At 39.3% G+C, this 14,997-nt stretch overlaps 1 protein-coding gene and 1 pseudogene across 2 annotated transcripts in view; one reads left to right on the top strand and one right to left on the bottom strand.

The window, feature by feature from the left end:
* The window catches only part of SYNPR (synaptoporin), a 296,295-nt gene that overhangs the window by 202,751 nt on the left and 78,547 nt on the right, over nt 1-14,997 (top strand). The window lies entirely within an intron of this gene.
* On the bottom strand, nt 13,596-13,694 carry LOC123798845 (U6 spliceosomal RNA; annotated as a pseudogene).

The following is a 14,997-nucleotide window of genomic DNA, read 5'->3' as shown; positions in this document are numbered from 1 at the left end:
AGCAGTTTTTAATTAGCAATTGAAGAGAGGAGAGGAGGGACTTCTATGGACATTCCGAAAACTGCTTTGGGAACTTTGAAGGGTCTTAGACGTTAATGGCAAAGGTTCTTTATGACATCTAAATGTTTGACTGCTTATCACTGACAGGCGTATGTCCCCCGCCCGCCCCCCATTACTCTTACACTCAGTAGTTGTGATGAGGTTCCTCTGTGGCTCATGTGGACAGAGGGTGTGGAGGAAGGGATAGAAAGAGAGCAGGACAGTGTAAAGGGATTTCTGAGATGGTTAAGAAGGAGATGAAAGAGAAAAAAAGGAAGTTATTAAAGCGATTGCATGTGAGTAAAAGACAGTAACTGAACTGGGAAGGAAGGAGGAAGAAAGAATATGTGGGACATACTCTATGTGAATGATGATAACAATTCCCATTTACTGAGCTCCCTCACTGTTCAAGGACTGTGCCGAGTGCTTTACACACCTGTAATTGTCACAATTAAAAGCAGTATTAGTCCCACTTTTTTGTGAGAAAACCAAAGCTCAGAAGTTTAGATGTTAGACTGAACCATGTGAAATTGTCATTTTCACCAATCAAACCCACATGAATGTTGGCAATTCCATGTGGTTCAGGACACAGAACTAGTACATTTTGAAATGAGGATTCCAATACAACTATACCTGGGTCCAAAACACTAACTCTTTTTCCTGCTTTCCATACTTCTACACGACATTGGAGGGAAGAGAAAATGAGTTATGGGAGAAGCTTGCATCATACAGGACCCTGTTCTTGCCATAACAGTGGTCCCATTGGGGAAGGAATGACTGATAGCTTTTCAGAGCGAGGTTGAGTGTTGGATAAAGAGCAGGACCAATCATTTGAATGCAGAGATTATTTGAATGTCTGCTATTTGTATCTTGAAAGTTGTCTACATTAAATACTTTATATGTATTAAAAGAGTTAATCCATATAGTGAAGGCCATTTCTACAATAGCATGCTTACACTGTAAAATGCTTTAGATACATGGTAAACATTTTAATCTCTCCTCACCCTTCGAAAGACTTATCGGTTATCAATAGTGAGTGTCTTTAAGCAAACTACTCAATTCCAACTGGCTCTAAGTTTTAGCAAACAGCATCCCAACAATGAGATGAGTTCAATCGATGACATTAATGTCTCGTGAAGGGCCTTCTTTGTAGGCCTTTTTATTGATTTTTATATTTACGTGTCCCCAAAGATTTCATTCCTGAGCTGAAACCTCTACCCATCAATAAATGTACCTCCATCTGTTGTTCTGGGCTTACTTGTCATTCTTCCTGGACATTATCACAGCATAGACATTATTCTTGCACACATTACCACCTTCAAAGTTGGACCCTGCTTTTTTCCTCCCTCCCTTTTCCTCTTCCTGACTTCAGCCTTGTAGAGCAAACCTGTGAGAGGAATTGCTGATTGGACATGAGCCCCAATACTTGAGTACATAGTGGGAAGGACCGGAGGTGGTGATGGAGGAGACATGCTACTAGGTTTGCAATTCCTACTTCTTAGCAATGTGCCCCAAAAGGAAACATTTGTCACTTTGCTTGCAGCATGTCCTGAATGTCCTTTGATGAACACTGTTTTCTCCCCACTAAGTAGGTAAGTTTGGCCAGTGATCCCCAAAATGGCTTTTGAGAAACATTAGTCCTATTAAATGCTCTTCAAAGAAAGGATTCACACAGTTTCAGAAAGATATCTGCATTTCCATGTTCATTGCAGCACCATTCATAATAGCTGAGACATAGGAACATCAATAGATAAATGGATAAAGAAAATGTAGTGTGTGGGGTCACATTTATATATGTGTGTGCATGTATACTTATATATTAAATTTATAACATAGACCAATGGGACAGAATAGAGAACCCAGAAATGGACCCTCGGCTCTTTGGGCAACTAATTTTTGACAAAGCAGGAAAAAACATCCAGTGGAAAAAAGACAATCTTTTCAATAAATTGTGCTGGGAAAATTGGACAGCTATATGCAAAAGAATGAAACTTGACCACTCTCTCACACCATACACAAAGATAAACTCTAAATGGATGAAAGACCTCGATGTGAGACAGGAATCCATCAAAATCCTAGAGGAGAGCATAGGCAGCAACCTCTACGACATCGGCCACAGCAACCTTTTTCATGACACATCCCCAAAGGCAAGAGAAACAAAAGATAAAATGAACTCCTGGGACTTCATCAAGATGAAAAGCTTCGGCACAGCCAAGGGAACAGTCAAAAAAACTAAGAGGCAGTCCATGGAATGGGAGAATATATTTGCAAGTGATACTACAGATAAAAGACCGGTATCCAAGATCTACAAAGAACTTCTCAAACTCAATACACGAGAAACAAATAAACAAATCATAAAATGGGCAGAAGATATGAACAGACACTTTTCCAAGGAAGACATACAAATGGCTAACAGACATATGAAAAAATGTTCAAAATCATTAGCCATCAGGGAAATTCAAATCAAAACCACACTGAGATACCACCTTACGCCAGTTAGAATGGCAAAAATAGACAAGGCAAGAAACAACAATTGTTGGAGAGGATGTGGAGAAAGGGGATCCCTCCTACATTGTTGGTGAGAATGCAAGTTGGTACAGTCACTCTGGAAAACAGTGTGGAGGTCCCTTAAAAAGTTAAAAATAGAGCTGCCCTATGATCTAGCCATTGCACTACTGAGTGTTTACCCCAAAGATACAGACATAGTGAAGAGAAGGGCCATGTGCACCCCAATGTTCATAGCAGCATTGTCCACAATAGCTAAATCGTGGAAGGAGCTGAGATGCCCTTCAACAGATGACTGGATTAAGAAGCTGTGGTCCATACATACAATGGAATATTACTCAGCTATCAAAAGAACGATTTCTCAACATTTGCTGCAACATGGACGGCACTGGAGGAGATAATGCTAAGTGAAATAAGTGAAGCAGAGAAAGACAATTATCATATGATTTCTCTCATCTATGGAATGTAAGAACTAGGAAGATCAGTAGGAGAAGAAAGGGATAAAGAAAGGGGGTAATCAGAGGGGGGAATGAAGCGTGAGAGACTATGGACTCTGAGACACAAACTGAGGGCTTCGGAGGGGAGGGGGGTGGGGGAATGGGATAGGCTGGTGATGGGTAGTAAGGAGGGCACGTATTGCATGGTGCACTGGGTGTTATACGCAACTAATGAATCATCGAACTTTACATCAAAAACCAGGGATGTACTGTATGGTACTAACATAATATAATTTAAAAATACTTTAAAAATAAATAAATAAATAAATAAATAAATAAATAAATAAATAAATAAATAAATTTATATATATTATATATATATAATATATATATAAATATATACACAATGGAACATTATTCATCCATTAAAAAAAAAGAGAGAGATCTTGCTACTCCCAACAATATGGATGGACCTTGAGGACATTCTGCTAAGTAAAATAAGTCAGATAGAGGAAAACAAATATTGTATCATCTCACTTATATATGGAATCTGAAAAAGCCAAATTCATAGAAACAGAGTAGAATGGTGGTTGCCAGGGGTTGGAAGTGGAGTAAACGGGGAGATGTTGGTAAAGGATACAACCTTCCAGTTATAGGATGACTAAATTCTGGGGATCTAATGGACAGCATGGTGACTATAGTCAACAGTACTGTACTGTATACTTCGAAGTCAGTAAGATCTTTAATGTTCTCAACATACACACACAAAAGGTCATTAGTAAGGTGATGGAGGTTATCCTTACTGTGATAATTATTTTGCAATATAACCATGTATCAAGTTGTCATGTTGCATACCTTAAATTTACACAGTGTTATATGTCAATTATATCTCAATAAAGCTGGACAAATAAATATCATAATGAGAGACGGGGAAAAAATAAGGAATTCAAATACTGTTGAGAAACAATTTACTGGCATCCTTCACAATGTACTTGAATGGCAAAGCTCTGATAAATCTGTTTAGCATATTCTTCCCTCAACTTCCTAGTGTTAATATCTCATAATACTTATATTTAACTGTAAGACCAGGAAAAACTAGGAACTGTCACAGATTTAAGGAAACAAAAGGGGCATAATAATTAAATGCAGTGTGGGATCCTGGTTCAGATTCTGGAACAGAAAAAGGACCTTAAAAGAAAAATTGTTGAAATTTGAATAAGGTCTGTAGTACAGTTTAAAGTATTATAAGATATTAACACTAGGAATCTGAGGGTAGGTTGTACATTAACTGTATAATTTTCTGTCAATCTGAAATTAGTTCAAAATTAAAAATTAAAAAATAAAGATAGCACGAAAACAAAGAAAAAGAAATGATGAGACTGAGAAATTCCACCACTAACCTATAAAAATACAGTGTGGGGGCACCTGGCTGGCTCAGTTGGTAGAGCATGTGACTCTTGAACTCAGAGTTGTGAGTTCAAGCCCCATATTGGGCATGGAGCCTACTGGAAAAAAAAAAATTAAAATAGTATGATCCATGAATATGAGTCATAAATGTCATTTTAAATTTGCTAGTAGTCAAATTAAAGGAAGTAAAAAGAAATGGGTGAAATTGATTTTAATAGTACCAAAAACATGATCATTTCAGCATGCACTCAATATAGAAAATTGCTAGTGAGATCTTTTCTATTCTTTTTTGTCCTAAGTCTTCAAAATCCAGTATCAATTCAGACTAGCTCCTTTTCAGATTCTCAATAGCCACATGTGGCTGATGGCTACCACATTCTCTGTGCATCTTTTATTCCTGCTCCTTTCTACAAGGGTTTTGTTCTTTCCCACTATAAAGTCCTCCTTCCTTCCTTCCCTCCCTTATGAGCATTAATATGTTTCAGGCATTGTTCTATGCACAAAACTGACAAAAATTCTCAGCTTCCTGGAGCTCCCATTCTCAAGAGGACGTGATTGACATAAACAGTAGCTATAGTAAATAAGTCGATTATATAGTAATAAGGTAAGAGCTATGGGGTTGAGGGGACAGAGCTGGGTAAAGTGACTCAGATGTGCTGGAGGTAGGAAAGTTAACTGAGGCAAGGTCTACATTTGAACCCAGCTCACCTTTGGTTGCATTCTGATTCTTAACATTTTTAGTTTCAGGAGACTCTCTTGAATGGAGGGAACAATGAGCAAGTAAAAATGATGCCCTGCTTTTACTTATTTGGTACTTAATAATGAGTCAAGTCCAGCTCAGCCATAGACTAGACACTCGACTGTTGTTTCTCAACATCTGGTTTAAAGGAGGTGATAGCATTCTGAATGGTCAGCCCTGCAGCTAAACAAAACAGAAATAGGAATGAGCTACATTGTGAGGATAAGAGTATTTCAGCAGAAAACAGAGGGTTTTGAAACTATGCCTCCCCCTGCAATTTTTTGATGTCAGTCTGGAAAGGTTTGATCAATAAAGTTTGATTCTTTCCTTGAAATTTGAATAATTGCCTACAGCCTGGTGAATTTAACATCTTAAAAATTGATTACTTCTCTGTAGGAGAGCTGAGTTTTGTTGACTTTCTTTGTAATAGAGTGCAAGGTTCCTTGTTTGTTTTTTAAACCTCTGGGCAATGATGGCTACGCATTGAAATGCCTCCCATTCTCAGTTCCTTATGCTCTGGGATATTAGAATAGAGTGGCAGTCAGAAATATGTGTAAGTAATCCCGCACCTCTGCTTTTCAGAATCTGAGATAACCTTTAACAAGTTAAAGGCATGACAGGGAGAGAGAGACAGAAAGAGAATATGTATTTGTCCTGCACCTGATTATGCAAGGTGCCTTTTGGAATGTGTGTTATTGGGCCTAGCCCCAGATCTCCAAATTCCAAATCTTGGGAAGGAAGGGAAGAAGGGAGAAACCTGAGAATCTGGGTGGTTAACAAGGTTCCTGAGTGATTCTTATGTCCTTTGGGTATTGAGAATCATGGACCCAGTCACCAGAAAGGCCCACTTTGAATCCTGATGCCTCTGCTCCCTGGCTAGGGGTGTTCAGATGGTCTCTTTCAGAGAAGTGACACTGAACTGCCCCATGCATGTTGGTGGGTTCTCTGTCCATGAGGCCTTGTCACAAAGAGAAAACAAGGGAATTCAGATCCAGCGTACTGCATCCCGCTGTGCCAAGTCCAGTAGGAGAATTCTTTGGAGTTCTTAATTGTGACATTTTAACAAACTGTTCTGTTCCCATTTTTTAAATGCAGTTGGAGTCAAGGCTGCTTTTGTCTCTTTGTTTTGCTAAGGGAAACACAGGCATTTCTTTGTGCTCCTTTTCTTTTAACTTGGATTCCCATGATGCACGTATTTGTAGTCTGAAGATGCGAGAAAGAGAATTAGGACAAACTTGTGCTTTCAAGGCCTGCCATGCAGACCCAGACAGGGCCATGTCAGGTCTGCGGAGATGAGCCAGCAAGTTCTTTGTCTCTCTGAGCATAGGCCTTTTATCATCCACGGTCCCATCTAAATAGCTTTCTTAAAGGATAAAGTATATTATCAGGGTCTAAGAAGCAACTTGTAATTATGGGCTCTCCAATGGACTCATGGACTATTTAAAAGCACCAAATGAAAGAGAAACACATGAAGTTTCTGCTCCTTAAGCTGAACCTTGGAGCCCTGGATGAACTTACTTTTAATGTAACAGTCTCTTATTTTTTTCTTCACTTTTAAAATTACAGAAGTAGTATATGTCGTTATACAATATTCATGCAATACAATTAAGTCAAAAATGAAAGCTACCGCGTATCAGCCACTCCAATTCTATTACCTGCAATTCTAGATTTTTCTAGACATATATAAATACATATGAAACACACACACACACACAAGTAATTAGGACTCTTTAAATTGTAAATGGGAGAAACAATTCAAAAATGTTTTAAACAGATGGGAGAAATCTCTTCACTTACACAATCATACTGAAGTGAGGTGCATCGGCTTCAGGAATGGCCAGATCAAGGAGCTCCAGCAGGGTGGTTTCGGTTTCTCTCATTTCTCTATCTCTTGGGAATGCCTCATTTTTTCCTCCTCAGTGGGCTTTCTCCATGTGTTAGACCTGGATTTACTCCAGATTTGGGACAGAATAATGCCCACCCTCCTCCAAAGTCATTGTCATCCCCTAAACCTACAAATATGTTGCCTGACACGGCAAAGGAGAATTAAGATTGCAGATGGAATTAAAACTGTTAATCAACTGACCTTAAACTATGGATGTTATCCTGGATTTTCTGGGTGGGCCTGAAGGAATCACAACGGTCCTTAAAGGTGAAAGATGTAGGTAGCAGAGTTAGAGACAGAGAAGGGGATGTAACAATGGTAGTAAGGTTGGAATGATGGAATGTGAGAAAGATTTCAACTGCTGTTGCTGGATTTGAAGATGGAGGAATGGGACCATGAGCCAAGGAAGTGGACGGTCTGTAGGAAGAGCTAGCTAGATGAGGCAAAGACATGGTTTCTCCTTGTAGAGACTCCAGAAGGGATCACAACCTCACTGACACCTTGAAATTTCTGTCATATTTCTCACCTACAGAATGATGAAATGATAACTTTGTGTTCTATTGGGTCACTACGTTTGTGCAGCCATAGAAAACTATCAGAGCCTAACAGGCAAGAGACTTTTTCTCCTCAAAATCCAAATTTTTAAAAATCTTTGGAAGACTTCTGACTAGCCAGCTTGGTTTGCACCCTACTCTTCATCCCATCACCGTGGTTAGCAGAATAGGACATTATGATTGTCTAGATCAGGATACTCTTTATGACAGAGAAACGGGATTAAGAGACTGATGGACAGTCCCCCTTCTCAGAATCACATAACTGACATCAGAACAGAGAAATTCCCTGAAAGGAGGATTGTGTGGGTTTGTTGTTTATAGTTTGTTTTTTAAAAAATGGGTTAATGACATGTATTTTGTTCTATAATCTGCTTAATTATCTTTTCAACATATTTTGGAGATATTTCCATTTCAGTTCACATAGGCCCTACTTTGTTCTTTGTAGTAGCTGCATGTTCTTCTTTTGGGTAGATGAACCAAATTTATTTAACCAAGTCTCCTGTTGATGGACACTTAGGTTGTTTCCAATCTGCTTACAAAGAAGACTGAACACTATATCTTTCCATATTCTCTATGCATGTTACAGGACGTTTTTGTTTTTGCTCAATGTTGGTAATATGATGGAAAGAGAGCAAGGACAAATGTAGTAGGTTGAATAGTGCCCCCCCACACACAATATGTCTACGTCCTAACCCCCAGTACCTGTGAATGTGCCCTTATTTGGAAATACGGTCTTTGCTGATGTAATTAAATGTCTCGAGATGAGATCATTCTGGATTTAGGGTGGGCCCTAAATCCAGTGATGAGTGTCCTTATAAGATACAAGAAAGGAGAACACACAGAGACACAGGGAAAGGCCATGTGAAGATAGAGGCAGAGATTGGAATGATGCCCCCACAAGTCAAGGAATGCTAAGAATTTCTGGCAGCCACCAGAAGCTAGGGGAGAGGGAGGGAATAGATTCTCCCGTAGAGCCTCTGGAAAAACCGATCCTGCTGATACCTTGATTTCTGCTTTTGAGCCTCCAGAATTGTGACAGAGTAAATTTCAGTTGTTCTAAGCCACCCAGTTTATGGTAATTTGTTACGGCAGCTCTAGGAAGCTAATACATAGGTTTCGAAGGCAACTGATTCTGTATGCCTGACTTTGGCTTGTGGCCAACTCCCAGTCACCTGGAAAGACAAGACATGGCAAGTCAGATCATATAAAGCTGTGTAGCATACAGAAGTTGTTTTAATTTCTATTTCTTGTGAATGTGCTTTGTGATTTTCATTTTCTAGTGCCATTTTGTCTAAACAATGACAAAATTAGTTTACACTTCGAAGTCAGCTCCCAATGGATATGTGGAAGGGAGGCAGACCCAGTGTAATACAAGAGGCAAAGCAAAGTGAAGGCGTAGGCGGAGTATTTCTCCCCAGTGATCCACAGCATCAAAGACCTTTAGTGGTTGTGCATAAGGGAAATGAGTAAATAAAGCAAGGAGAGAAGGGAGGGGGAGGAAGGAAGGAAGGGGGGCAGGGAGAGACTGAGGGAAAAAGGACAGATAAAATAAACCATGATTATGACAAGTGAGGAACCTTTGAATGCCCCATAGGGCATCTTACAAAAATGAATCCCTTTATATTTAATTCATAAACATGGCTGAAAATGCTCCTCATGTGTTTGGTGTCCACTGCAGTGACACAATCTGGCCAGTCCTGATATCTGTTTCAAGTCAGATATCAGAAATGCAGTGAGCAATATTCCAAGCAGAGAGCTAGGAATCTGATACTTTTTGATCAGTAAAGCACCAAAAAAAAAAAAAAAAAAAAAAAAAAAAAGGCAATAAGGCTATGTGCATGCAGGTATGATCAAAGTACACAGGTATGTTTACTGCCTTGCACTTTTTCTCATCTGCCTTCTGACATGTGTGAATTTGGGGCCAGGAAGTTTACACTTGGTAATTTGCAGCTGTATTTTAACTACAGGTCTGCATGTTTTGGTGGGAAAAAAAAAAGAGAGAGAGATGTTGAGATGCCTATACAGGGTGGGCAGTGTATCACTGCATACCTTTAAACCTGCTGAAGGAGACAGAGTAAGTCATAGAAAGTCATGGAAAATGGAGCAACTCTAAAAAATTTCTACATCTTATACCTGCTGAAGTGTACCCACTTTGGCTTTCAACTTTTCAGTATATAAATGGCCTTGGGTCCTGACACTCCCACTTCTGGATTTCCCTCCCCTCATCAAGGCGTATTGCAAATACCACCCTCCCTTTCTAACCCAGAAAGAACTTCAAAGGAACAGCTCACACATCTTACTAAGTTGGAATAGTTAATATATCTTGTAGGAGGAGGCCATTTGGAGCCAGTAATTAAGTGAAGAAGTAAACCTGTGTTCACAAGAACTGGATCAACCCGGTTCCAAATAAGCTTCCCCCCCCCCCCCACCGCCAAGCATTTTCCCTGAGTTCCTGATAAATAACCTTCTGCTGTTAGGATGCCTGAGACTTGCTCTTTTGATAGCCTCTGATGTGCTTGTTTCTCAGTGCATTTAAATTTGATCACAGGGCAGGGGCTGGCTGTCCTCTATGGCTTCCCCCAAGAATGTGAATCTGTGATGTATGTTTAATGTTTTCCCTCTGTTACAGAGATAAATGTCATTGGTAATTCTGATTGGCAAGCCCGATGTTTAAAGCTTGTGAAATTATGTGAGTCCCAGGGTCACAGGAATTGTTCTTCATTCAAATATTTACAAAGCATAATTAAATGGATTAATGATGTGGGGTTCTAGAACCAATAAGGTTTTGTAAAAATTTTGAGCAGCTTTCCCTGCCTCCATTTCTACTAATTTTCCCCCTTCTCTTTTTGATTTGTGATTTCTGCTTTCAGCCCTCAAAACCTTTATGAGCTTATTATGATATTTCCTTGCACTGAGTGTCTCATTTGGCCCCTCCCATTACTACCCCTCTGTTGATTTCCTCTTCTCTGTATCCAGAGGCCCCCTCATGCTTCTCAGATTAAATCTTCCACTCTCGTCATTGTCCTCCTCATTTTGCTTAATTAGATAATTTCAGAGACAGCTTTGAAGACCCTAGGTATTGCCCCAGTGCTAAATGGGATAGTTATAACTATTAATTGGAAGACTGGCATCAATATCATCAACTTCTCTCTTCTTTTTCCCTGTCCTAGCTGTCTGGGTATGAATAATGAAAACAGTCTTTTCTTAAATGGAAAAATTATAATATAGTTGAGTTCTTTTCCCTAAGTTTCCCATTAATGGAATTGAGGCATATCTGTGTGCTTTTGGCCTGGATAAAGGAATAGGGAAGGTTAAGACATGGTAATATGTATTGTGAATGATCAACATCTTTGATATTTTTTTAAATGAATTCTGTTTTTATTACCAAACCAACACAAACTTTTTGTAGAGAATTTGGTTAATTCAGAAAAGCACACAGATGAAAAAAACATATCATGTGTGTTTTCACCATACATACTTGTGTGTACATATGCATGTGTGTGTATGTTATATTCATATTAATTTTTTTACACACAAAAAAGGGTCAACCTGAACATGTTTTCTAACTTATATCTTAAGCTTAATGCATTGTGGACATTTAAATTAATTTTTTTACATCAACATGACCATAGAGCCCCCCTTTATACAGATTTAACTAGTGCCCTATGAATAAGTATTTGGGTTCCAATCAACAATTAGTCCAACAATTAATTGTACTAGTATAAACAATGCTGCAGTCAACATCCTCTATGCATAGCCATGATAGTTTTTTTTTAAATAATTATTTCTTCAACAACAATTTCTGAAGTTAGATTTGCTGTTTAAAGAGATGAAATTTTAGTGAGCATTAGGTATACAGGAAAACACCCTCCCAAAATTGAACTAACTCATGCTGTTGTCTTGATTTGGGTTAGAAGAGAACATTCCGTGTCAAAGAAGCTCTTTCCCGGTCTTTGCTCACCTTGGACGACAAACATTGGATTAGTCTTTTTTCTGGCTACATGTATTTTGGAAAGGTCAAAGACCATGACCTTTCCTCCCTGCTAAAACTCCCTTCTAGCACTCAGTTTTTCAGTTCACTATGTCAGAGCGGAGTTCCAAAAAACCATAATTAGACAGCATCTCACTTAATTCTATTTATCTTCTCTCAATTTTTTCTTTTTTTAATATCAATTTGGTATACATTTGCCTTTCCAAGTGTTGTTAGAAAGCAACTTTTATTTTACAAGTAGTTCATGTTTTCATTAGAATCCTTAACGTATTCAAATATTCTTCTCTTTTTACCTAACAATATAATATATATTCATGAAACCTTTGAGTAGTATTGTCTATGGGATGTCATTTAACGTTCCTTACAAAATCTGTTTATAAAAGCAAGACCTGTTCGTTCAGGGAAGTTAACATTCTTTTTTTTTTTTTCTTTTCTTTTTTTTTTAAGATTTTATTTATTTATTCGACAGGACAGAGACAGCCAGCGAGAGAGGGAACACAAGCAGGGGGAGTGGGAGAGGAAGAAGCAGGCTCATAGCGGAGGAGCCTGATGTGGGGCTCGATCCCAGAACACCGGGATCACGCCCTGAGCCAAAGGCAGACGCTTAACCGCTGTGCCACCCAGGCGCCCCAGGGAAGTTAACATTCTGACTCAAAGGGAAAATGCCTGAGGGTCTCAGAGTGATCTACCTACCTGTGTCTAGACTGAATGCTGAAGTAGAATTCTGACATCTCTAGACCCAGATGTTTTATACACCAAACAGTGGACTGGATGAGCTCATCTCCATAAACTGAGAGCTCTAGCAAACATGAAGACACCATGGCATAGGGAGTATAAGCACAAATAGACAGCTTTAGAACCAGTCTTACCTCAAAGTCCCAGTTTCCTTTTCATTGTGATGGGGAGACACTAATATTTATTTGGAGAATCACTGTGATGGTTAAATGAGCTAATATGCTTTCAAGTGCTTTATAAGGTGCTTGGCACATAAATTACATCTCAATGTATGATTATGGAGGAAAAGGTATTTTAAGAAGCAGAGAAAATCCTACATTAAGTGAATTTGTACTGGAAATGCATAAAAGGGATATAAGAACTGATTTTCCTAATATAGAAATCCTTTTTTCTTTACTATAAAAAGTGCTACAAAGAATCTAGAACCTTCCTAAACTTAATTTTAAACAATTACAGCAGAACTTCTCTACTTCTTATAGAACCATGTTCTCCCCCACCCATTTGAGAATCTGATAGAGCTTTGAATTCTCAATAGAAATATGCACATTCACATCACATTTTGCATTCTGGAATACCAACCTATACCAGGTGAAAACTGCCCCCAAACATAGAGATTGTAGGCCACTCTGATTTATCTAAACAAAGTCAGAAAAGAGAGGTTATGGCCATCTTGGGGCTGCAGATGTCTATACCTGACTTCTGAATTGGAGATTCTAATCATTACCATATGCTGGATACATTCTATGCCCTTGAGCACTCATAACATAGAAAGGAAGACAAATTGGGAAATAAATAAGTATGGTGCAGTGTGGCAAATGTGACAATAAGTGCATGTACTGAAAGGAATGATTTCATGGGGGTGGGGTACAAACATCACAAAAACAACTCCTACCTACTTCCTCTGATTTCACAAGTACAGCGGTGGTCCCCGGGTCTTTCAGAATCTTGGGAGATTCAGTGGACCATGTGGCATACATTATGTCAAGATTGAAGTCCCAGATTAGAGGGAACTCACAGAATCACCCATGTTCTGTCCCTCAAGTCCATCCCCCTTCTCTATAGGAGATACATGAAGCAGGCGAGTGTAGGTGAATGGAAGCTTGTCAGAAGACATGCCTTCACCCTCTGCTTGGCAAGTGTGAGCTTATCTGTAATACATTATAATGTCTGTGATTCCCCTGCCAAACCTTGAAATCTCTGAATTTTGATTCCAAATATCCAGAGGAGGGAATGGACACACTTCACCTTGCACACATAGTCTTGTTTATGGAGGGCTCTAATAGTGTTCCAGCCCTGCTTATTCAACAAAGGGTTCTAAATTGTATGTCATCCTTGCTCAGGGGCCATGCTAATCTTCTCTGTATCCTTCCAATTTTAGTATATGTGCTGCTGAAGCGAGCGCAAAGGGTTCTAACTTGGACAAGCAAGAAAGAGAGGGTACTAAGGAAATGGCCTGGCCATTCAGTTACACTCAAGTGATATGGGAGCAAAATTAGAGTGATTTCTTCCACTTCCAGGGGCATTGCTAACTCCGTTAGCATAAGCCCATTGCTGCTTAGTATTTTCCCTTACACACACCTAAATTCCAATCATTGCCTTTTAGCACCTGCAGCCTTGGGCAAATTACCTAATAAGTTAACATGTACTGAGTGCTGACTGTATATGTGGTAGTGTTCTTAGTGTTTTACATATGTGGATTTGGCCCACCCTCCCAGCTCTGTGAAGAAGAAATTGTCATCATCATCACCATCATCATCATTAGATGTTGCTCAGGATCACAGCAAGTGGGTAGAGCTGAAAACAGAGTCTAGGCTGTTAGCCCCAAAGCTCATTCCCTCATGCACAGGGCTATGGTGCCTGTGGAACAGCAAGTCAGTTTCAACTTTTGTAAAAATGGCATGATGCTGACCATTCTTCAGGGTAGTGGTAGGATTAAATAAGATTGGTTTTGGCAGTCAAATAGTATCAATTAATAGGGTCCTTGCCCATGAAGGGAATCTTTTTGGAAGAATCTACAGGTGTAGAAGGCAGGCTGGCCACAGATAGTGCATTGTCACACACCACTGACCAAGGCAAGTGAATCCACAGTGCTTTTTACTTATTCTCTTTTTCTCCTCTTTCTGCCTTCGGTTCTCTTCTGTACTACTTGCAAGTGTCTGTTTAAGTTGGTTAAAATGATGGCCTTTCATTTTCTTGTGGTCTTCATTTCTGGCTCTTTGGATCATTTTTAGTCAACAAATGAGTTGGCTTTCCCAAAACTGCCTGGGTTGACATTTTTTGTTTGAATTGCAATATGTTCTTCCAAAGGTGAATGATCAGGAACTATTGTCTGCAAGTCAACAACACGCTCAGAGGCAGAGCGCCAATGCAGTTTTGTTTGTTGCTTTAATTACTGTGTGTGTGCTTAGGTTTTTTGGATTGCAGTTATTCTCGTTAAAAAGAATTGAATGCACTTAAGTAACTCTTCCATAAACATTGTTTGAGCCCTACATAATCCAAGGCTAGCCCTGAAGCAAAGAGCAAGGGACTACCAGATAAATCAGAACTGGGATTAGATCCTAGCAGGGGCAGTTAGTAGAAGAAAGACAACAGGCTGAGAAAGCTGCATAAGACAAAGAGCTACCATCTATTAGAAAGGTGAAGGTAATGGGCTGTGGTGGTTTAGAAAGGAGAGAGATTTCTTCCTTCAGGAATGATCGTGGAGG

This window comes from Ursus americanus, chromosome 14, assembly GCF_024610735.1.
Source record: "Ursus americanus isolate L20-20 chromosome 14, mUrsAme1.1.p, whole genome shotgun sequence".
In the NCBI taxonomy this organism is placed as follows: Eukaryota; Metazoa; Chordata; class Mammalia; order Carnivora; family Ursidae; genus Ursus; species Ursus americanus.
This window is presented reverse-complemented; position numbering and strand designations above follow the sequence as displayed.